Consider the following 9,167-nt stretch of genomic DNA (forward strand, 5'->3'; position numbering starts at 1 on the left):
AACTGAATAAACGAAACCCCCATATTCACATATTATATATTGCAAACTTCTTACCTGAGTTGCATTATGCCAAAATTATTGTTATTTTTTTTTAATTTTAAGCTGTTCATATTATATTTTCCATATTATATTGGAAGGAACAGTATATTTGATCTATAATATCGTAATTATTTACAATTGTACGTTAAAACGGAAAAATTTAAGATCGTTTAAAAATATAAGAATCGCTGCGATTATTTATTGTGTTTACTTTATTGTTTATTTCAAATCTCATAGAAAAGTCAAATAAACTTCAAATATACTGTCATTTAATTACATATTGCTGACAAGCGTCACTCTTTTAAAACCTATGCAAATTGCGAAATTTTGTTAAAAATTTGGATAAAAATGTTAAATGTGTTAAAGAAAATTGAAAAAAGTTATTGATGTCATGAGGATTAGATCAATGTTTGAGTCAATATGTAAAAATTAGCTTGGTTTAAAAAAAATAGTGAATTAAAGTAGTTTTGTAAGCTGAAATGGTTTCATGTACTAATTAGGTATATACATACATACATATGTACATATTTCAAATAAGAAATTGTTCAATGAAATATATAAATTTTGCATTAAATTTTCTTTAGGATTTTGTTAAGAAAAAAAGTATTCATCCGAATTTCAAAGTAGGATTTTGAAAATGATAAAATTGTTAATACTACGTATGGCAATTTGGAGAGATACAGATTCAAAATTCTAAGTTGATAAATCTAATAATTTATAACACATTCTACACGCATAAATTTATACCTATGTATGTTTATGTAATGTAAGCTTCTTTTAAGAGCGCGAGGAAGTTTCAACATGAGGCATCCAATAATCATGGATGCTTCAACTAACTACGGCAGGTTAGTCACCTACCTAGTTAACTCTATGACGCTATGAAACTAGTACATGATATCATGCACTAGCCCTATGCCCCTCCTTGGAGTGAAGAAGGGAAAACAAAATGTGCCTTTAACTAAGAAATGAAAAACTGAAATTTTTTACAAAAGACATTTGAAATGTATGCCTTTACAAAAAATTAAGTACATACCTAATTGTAAATAGTAGATTCTAGCTGCTAAATAAGTCTGAAAAATTTATAAATGTATTTGCCAACCTCAAAATGTCGTACATTTTTCAAATTACAAAATTTGTTCACTATTTTAATGAAAAAACTCATAATTTCATTATCAAAAATATGCACTTACTAATATGTACACATATACGTATTGGGCCTAGTGAATAAAAAATAGATGCTTTTACTAGTGGAATATTGATTAAATTCTTAAAACAAAGTGAATAAGAAATAATCAAAGACACAATATTAAGAATTTACTTTGTTGTTGTAGTAAATACTAATATTGATAAAATTTTCCGAGTATTTACTTAAAATGATGTAAATAAAACACAGTTAATACTTTCTTTTTACCAATTTTTTGTAGAACGAATTTTTTATCAGAAATTACAAAAACCAGAGGCCGTTCACCTACTAGAAAATAGAATGGAGATATTTTTAAACTACCGGTCGGGGACATATTTTTTAACTTGAATGATCCGTGTATTCAGAGTGGCGTTACAGAAGATTTTGGAACTAATCGGCCTATGTGTACTACAGTAAAAGAATTTTTTTAACCACTGCGTTCTTGATAAAATATGCGCGAATGCAAATAAATCAATTCAATTTATTTTTTTTTTTAATTTTAAGCTGTTCAATTAATTTAAGAGAGCAAATCTTTATGTCAAACAAATTCAAACTAACAAGAAAACCACCGCAAATCGAGCGGCCTTATTTTGTTTAATACCAAAAATAACTATTTTTGGTATTAAATAAAATGAGTATTGTTGTTCAGAAGTTGTAGGATATTTGAAAAAACTCCATATTTTTCATATAATATTGAAAGAAACAGTATATTTGATCTGTAATATCGTAATTATTTACGATTATACGTTAAAACGAAAAAATTTATATCGCTCAGCGATATAAGAATCGCTGCGATTATTTATTGTGTTTACTTTATTGTTTATGTCAAATCTCATAGAAAAGTCAAATAAACTTCAAATATACTGTCATTTAATTACATATTGCTGGCAAGCGTCACTCTTTTAAAACCTATGCAAATTGCGAAATTTTGTTAAAAATTTGGATAAAAATGTTAAATGTGTTAAAGAAAATTGAAAAAAGTTATTGATTTCATGAGGATTAAATCAATGTTTGAGTCAATATGTAAAAATCAGTTTGATTTAAGAAAAATAGTGAATTGAAGTAGTTTTGTAAGCTGAAATGGTTTCATGTACTAATTAGGTATATACATACATACATATGTACATATTTCAAATAAGAAATTGTTCAGTGAAATATATAAATTTTGCATCAAATTTTCTTTAGGATTTTGTTAAGAAAAAAAGTATTCATCCGAATTTCAAAGTAGGATTTTGAAAATGATAAAATTGTTAATACTACGTATGGCAATTTGGAGAGATACAGATTCAAAATTCTAAGTTGATAAATCTAATAATTTATAACACATTCTACACGCATAAATTTATACCTATGTATGTTTATGTAATGTAAGCTTCTTTTAAGAGCGCGAGGAAGTTTCAACATGAGGCATCCAATAATCATGGATGCTTCAACTAACTACGGCAGGTTAGTCACCTACCTAGTTAACTCTATGACGCTATGAAACTAGTACATGATATCATGCACTAGCCCTATGCCCCTCCTTGGAGTGAAGAAGGGAAAACAAAATGTGCCTTTAACTAAGGAATGAAAAACTGAAATTTTTTACAAAAGACATTTGAAATGTATGCCTTTACAAAAAATTAAGTACATACCTAATTGTAAATAGTAGATTCTAGCTGCTTATTCACTAAATAAGTCTGAAAAATTTATAAATGTATTTGCCAACCTCAAAATGTCGTACATTTTTCAAATTACAAAATTTGTTCACTATTTTAATGAAAAAACTCATAATTTCATTATCAAAAATATGCACTTACTAATATGTACACATATACGTATTGGGCCTAGTGAATAAAAAATAGATGCTTTTACTAGTGGAATATTGATTAAATTCTTAAAACAAAGTGAATAAGAAATAATCAAAGACACAATATTAAGAATTTACTTTGTTGTTGTAGTAAATACTAATATTGATAAAATTTTCCGAGTATTTACTTAAAATGATGTAAATAAAACACAGTTAATACTTTCTTTTTACCAATTTTTTGTAGAACGAATTTTTTATCAGAAATTACAAAAACCAGAGGCCGTTCACCTACTAGAAAATAGAATGGAGATATTTTTAAACTACCGGTCGGGGACATATTTTTTAACTTGAATGATCCGTGTATTCAGAGTGGCGTTACAGAAGATTTTGGAACTAATCGGCCTATGTGTACTACAGTAAAAGAATTTTTTTAACCACTGCGTTCTTGATAAAATATGCGCGAATGCAAATAAATCAATTCAATTTATTTTTTTTTTTAATTTTAAGCTGTTCAATTAATTTAAGAGAGCAAATCTTTATGTCAAACAAATTCAAACTAACAAGAAAACCACCGCAAATCGAGCGGCCTTATTTTGTTTAATACCAAAAATAACTATTTTTGGTATTAAATAAAATGAGTATTGTTGTTCAGAAGTTGTAGGATATTTGAAAAAACTCCATATTTTTCATATAATATTGAAAGAAACAGTATATTTGATCTGTAATATCGTAATTATTTACGATTATACGTTAAAACGAAAAAATTTATATCGCTCAGCGATATAAGAATCGCTGCGATTATTTATTGTGTTTACTTTATTGTTTATGTCAAATCTCATAGAAAAGTCAAATAAACTTCAAATATACTGTCATTTAATTACATATTGCTGGCAAGCGTCACTCTTTTAAAACCTATGCAAATTGCGAAATTTTGTTAAAAATTTGGATAAAAATGTTAAATGTGTTAAAGAAAATTGAAAAAAGTTATTGATGTCATGAGGATTAGATCAATGTTTGAGTCAATATGTAAAAATTAGCTTGGTTTAAAAAAAATAGTGAATTAAAGTAGTTTTGTAAGCTGAAATGGTTTCATGTACTAATTAGGTATATACATACATACATATGTACATATTTCAAATAAGAAATTGTTCAATGAAATATATAAATTTTGCATTAAATTTTCTTTAGGATTTTGTTAAGAAAAAAAGTATTCATCCGAATTTCAAAGTAGGATTTTGAAAATGACAAAATTGTTAAAAATTTTGTGCGTACGAATCTAATTAGGTTATTAAATATACTACGTATGACAATTTGGAGAGATACAGATTCAAAATTCTAAGTTGATAAATCTAATAATTTATAACACATTCTACACGAATAAATTTATACCTATGTTTATGTAATGTAACCTTCTTTTAAGGGCGCGAGGAAGTTTCTACATGAGGCATCCAATAATCCTGTTATTTTATAAATATTAAATCGAAAATGGAAAAATATTAACAGAGTAATGTGCTTTTAACTAACTACTGCAGGTTAATCACCTACCTAGTTAACTCTATGACGCTATGAAACTAGTACATGATATCATGCACCAGCCCTATGCTCCTCCTAGGAGTGAGGAAGGAAAAAAAATGTGCCTTTAACTAAGAAATGAAAAACTGAAATTTTTTGCAAAAGACATTTGAAATGTATGCCTTTACAAAAAATTAAGTACATACCTAATTGTAAATAGTAGATTCTAGCTGCTTATTCACTAAATAAGTCTGAAAAATTTATAAATGTATTTGCCAACCTCAAAATGTCGTACATTTTTCAAATTACAAAATTTGTTCACTATTTTAATGAAAAAACTCATAATTTCATTATCAAAAATATGCACTTACTAATATGTACACATATTGGGCCTAGTGAATAAAAAATAGATGCTTTTACTAATGGAATATTGATTAAATTCTTAAAACAAAGTAAATAAGAAATAAGTAAAGACACAATATTAAGAATTTACTTTGTTGTTGTAGTAAATACTAATATTGATAAAATTTTCCGAGTATTTACTTAAAATGATGTAAATAAAACACAGTTAATACTTTCTTTTTACCAATTTTTTGTAGAACGAATTTTTTATCAGAAATTACAAAAACCAGAGGCCGTTCACCTACTAGAAAATAGAATGGAGATATTTTTAAACTACCGGTCGGGGACATATTTTTTAACTTGAATGATCCGTGTATTCAGAGTGGCGTTACAGAAGATTTTAGAACTCATCGGACTATGTGTACTAAAGTAAAAGAATTTTTTTAACCACTATGTTCTTGATAAAATATGCGAGAATGCAAATAAATCAATTCAATTCCTGTTAACTACAACTGAGTTAAACAAAGCAAAAAGAAAGTGGCAAAAGCTTTTTTAAAATACCAAGCCTTTTCTTTTTCTTCAACAAATTGTGGAACCATAAATTTTTGCAGTACAATTGAGTTATTTTTAAAATTCATTTTTAGATTACATTAAAAATCATGTATTTTCAGTAAATACATTTTCCATACAAACAACATTCACAAATATTTTTTTAGTTTGGAATGTATAATTTGGAATTTGTATGAAATGAAGGAAAAATGAATTTTTCGCATGTTTTTTGAACACATTTAACAGGTTTTATTAGTAAAACTATGAGAGATAGAGGAAAATGCCTGGAAAAACTATAAGAGCTTGTCGTAGCGCATCGAAAAAAAAAACAAAAATTCTGATTTTGACGAGCTGTATCTCGAAAACTATGGCTCAATCAAAATTAATTGTAAGACTAATAATAAAGAACAATAAAAAGCTTCTAAAAATGAAACAAGCTTCTAATAGTAACTCTATGTTGTATGGTTCCATAGTTATTATTTATATGCAGGAAAAATCCGGTACCTCTTTTTTTCAACAGACTGTAGTTCGAAAATCTCACAGGAAAAAAATCCGACACAACATAGTACGAACTGTAGGATGCATGAAGCAACGACGAAGATGTGTAAGAGGGTGTTTAAGACCAGAGTCTACCAGACTAGCATTATTTTTCTTTGTTTATGTGACGATTTATTTCGTTATACAATGAACTCGCCGTCCAATTGTTTAGTTTTTAGTTGATAACATTATACATATTAAGATCAGATTATATAAACATACTAAAGTAAATAAGAGAGAAAGAGGAAGCATATCATAATTCTCTTATTTTTTGTTCTTGTTCAATCTATAATCAGGGCAGTCGTTTGTTATAATTTGAAAATTTGTGTAGCCGGCTCCTCCTTTTGCATTTGGGCTCCGATTTTGTTTTTTCCTCAGTCAGACCAAAAAACAATATTGGTAATTATTTTTGAAAAAATTTTTCAGTTGAAAAATATAATTTCTGATATATATATATTTTAAAATTCGTTGACAATACCTTGACTAACGAAATTATGTATATATACCTTTTTCTGCTAATTCAAAAGCCGCCACTTATCTTTTTGTAGTCAAGTTAATCAATTAGTCAGTTAAAGTTTCAAATAACCAAACTTAGGAAAATTCGTCGACGTCAGCAGTTGAAATATGTTTGTATAGAGTTTTTTCAAGAAACGATAATATTGCAATTTTGAAATTTTAATTGAAGTCGATCGAGTATATTGTTAAAAAGTGAAAAAAAAATTATTCAAAGCTACCCCAGTTAAGCGTATTATAGTGCAGCAACTGAAAAGGTATTTTTTTGTATTAATTTGATTAAAATTAAATTGAGAAACTTCTTTTATGTTGAAATGGTAAGCAACATTTTAAATTCAAAAGAATTATTTAAAAATATTGATGCAATCAGTTGTGAACCAAGTTGTGATCTTATTTAAACTTATACTTGAAGTATACATATTTTTTTTTATTTAAAGTACATTTTTTTGCAAACACCATTAAGGAAATGAATAAGACAGTAAACATATGATCAAAAAAAAAAGGTCATAATCATTTTTATGAGTTTTTTTTAATATTTCAAGGTATTTTCTGACCATCATAGCTAGAGCTCAAACTTTAGAAAAAGTATAAATGTATATGAGGTTTCATGTAAAAAATATTATTTTAATTTTAAGTTTTATTGTTATATTTTTTAATTCGAATTTGTTTATATTTTTTGTCAAAAGTTTTTGTTTTGTTTTTCCGACTCCTTTTTTGTATTCGTACGATAATAAATCGTTTTTTTTTTTTTTTTTATAAAATGTAGAAATTGCCTCCCCTTTTTTAAAAATGGCTCCCTTTTTTTAAAATTTCTGCTCCAAATTCAAAAAATCAAACGACAGCCATGTCTATAATATACTATTATTTAGCTATATTTTCAATTGTTTTAACCGGCGTTCCAATTTGTATACATTTTACCTTTAGATTTAGCGTGAACACAAGCAAATTAATATTAATTACATATAAGTTAATTTGTACAAAATTAGACGACTTAATGTGACAATTCTACTTTACGAAGCTGGATACGTTTTGAATACTTTTTTTTCTCGAAATTGGATACATTTTGTTTCTATGGAGTGGGAACACTGATTTTAAAGGCGGTTAATACATTGCACTATACTCTAAAGACGTACGTAAAAACACTGAAAACTATATAACAAAAAAAAGAAAACCCCTTTCCCTATTCTCATTTTCTACATTTGGTTTGAGTAATAAATTTGAACAGTGTTATAAACCATGCTTATGTTTACAAACGTAATTTTCATTTTTTTTATGTTGTTATGTTATTCTTTTCTATGTTATGTTATGATTAATTTTTATTAATTTTTTAAATATTTTTTTTTAATTATTTAAATCTTTTTAAGAAAAATACAGTGCAAGATAATAACCAAATTATTGTATACAGTAAACATAAAAAAAAAGAAAAGAAAGCAACAAAATGAGGTCTCCTTTTAAAACTATGTATTTTGTTATTATATTTATCATATATATTACCATTGTGTTGCCATGTATGTGTAGATTTTATGTATTAATATACAAAAGTTAACAAACGGGCGCACTTTAATCTTTTTTTTGTGTATATATTCTGAACAATATCGGAAAAAAAGGTTAAAAAACATTTCTGTATAGAGAATTTGAAAAAATATATTGCCTTATTTTATGTTATTTTGTTTTTTTTGTATAAATTTTATATTATACTTACACATTAATATATAACAGTTTTAAAATTATTAAACAAATACTGGAGTAAGAGGAGAAGGAGGAGGAAGAGGGGAAAGAATAAAAAGAAGAGGGGAAGGAGGAAAATGACTGGAAAAAATTTTGGTATTTTGAATTAAAACATTAAAATTAACTATTAGAATATTATTGCCTAATAGCGCCTAATAGTATGCAAATATTTAAATAAAATAAATATTTGCTTAGAGGCAGGAGAAAGGTGATTGGGGGAGGGGGTAGTCGATTAATTTTAATGTACACTAGCGACTGATACTATGCAAACATCTTATTTTAAAATTTAAATAGAATAGAATATTTTTTTTTTATGAGAAGCGAACAGGGGTGTGGGACAAGGGGTGTGGGAGTGTGTGTCTAACCAAAATGTCATCCTGTATAATAAAATACTTAATAAATAAGTAATATAAATAAAATGTCAAAAAAGGTATGTGTTGTATAGTGTGCTGGCAAATTATCTATTATACCTGTATTATTTTACTCCTCATGTTAAATATACTATTCAACTTAAAATTTACAAAATTGTAATAATTACCAGGAAAAAAATTAACCAAACACTTTCAGTAATGAACTTTTTTCTTTTTTTATGTTTTTTTTATTTTTTTTTTATGTTACTTATTCATACTTTTCACTGAAATAGAAGTAGATTATTTTCTAGTTTAAAATTTTTATATTTATGATTATTAAATATGAATTTTACATAAGTATTGCCTAAAAATATGCAATATTTTTGTTTCACTTTTTTATGTAATTTGCTTTGAAAAAGAAAATTTGTTATAATTTTTTTTTTTGTTTTTTGCTTTAAAGCTTATTTTTTTTTCAATATTTAAATTTATTTTTTTTGCACACAAAATTGCAACAATAATAAAAAAAGGCACAGAAACAACAAAAATAAAAAATTAGAATTTTATTTAATTTTTTGTTTGTTTGTTTTTTTATTTTTTTATTATTTTTCCATAATTTATTTCATTA

The 9,167-nt window shown here is 26.1% G+C and overlaps 1 protein-coding gene across 6 annotated transcripts in view; it reads right to left on the reverse strand.

The window, feature by feature from the left end:
- The window catches only part of LOC129606370 (plasma membrane calcium-transporting ATPase 3), a 198,515-nt gene extending 189,709 nt beyond the window's left edge, over window positions 1-8,806 (reverse strand). For 3 of the 6 annotated variants that reach the window (XM_055516711.1, XM_055516752.1, XM_055516677.1), the window contains exon 1: window positions 8,663-8,677. The gene's annotated coding sequence lies outside the window, so the exon portion shown is untranslated. Of the gene's footprint in view, window positions 1-8,662 lie in introns of all 6 variants that reach the window. The other 3 variants (XM_055516685.1, XM_055516702.1, XM_055516728.1) reach the window with 3 other exon arrangements.
- Between the last annotated feature and the right edge of the window lie 361 nt (window positions 8,807-9,167).

Source organism: Condylostylus longicornis, unplaced genomic scaffold, assembly GCF_029603195.1.
Source record: "Condylostylus longicornis isolate FDR11 unplaced genomic scaffold, ASM2960319v2 ptg000003l, whole genome shotgun sequence".
NCBI classification, from domain to species: domain Eukaryota; kingdom Metazoa; phylum Arthropoda; class Insecta; order Diptera; family Dolichopodidae; genus Condylostylus; species Condylostylus longicornis.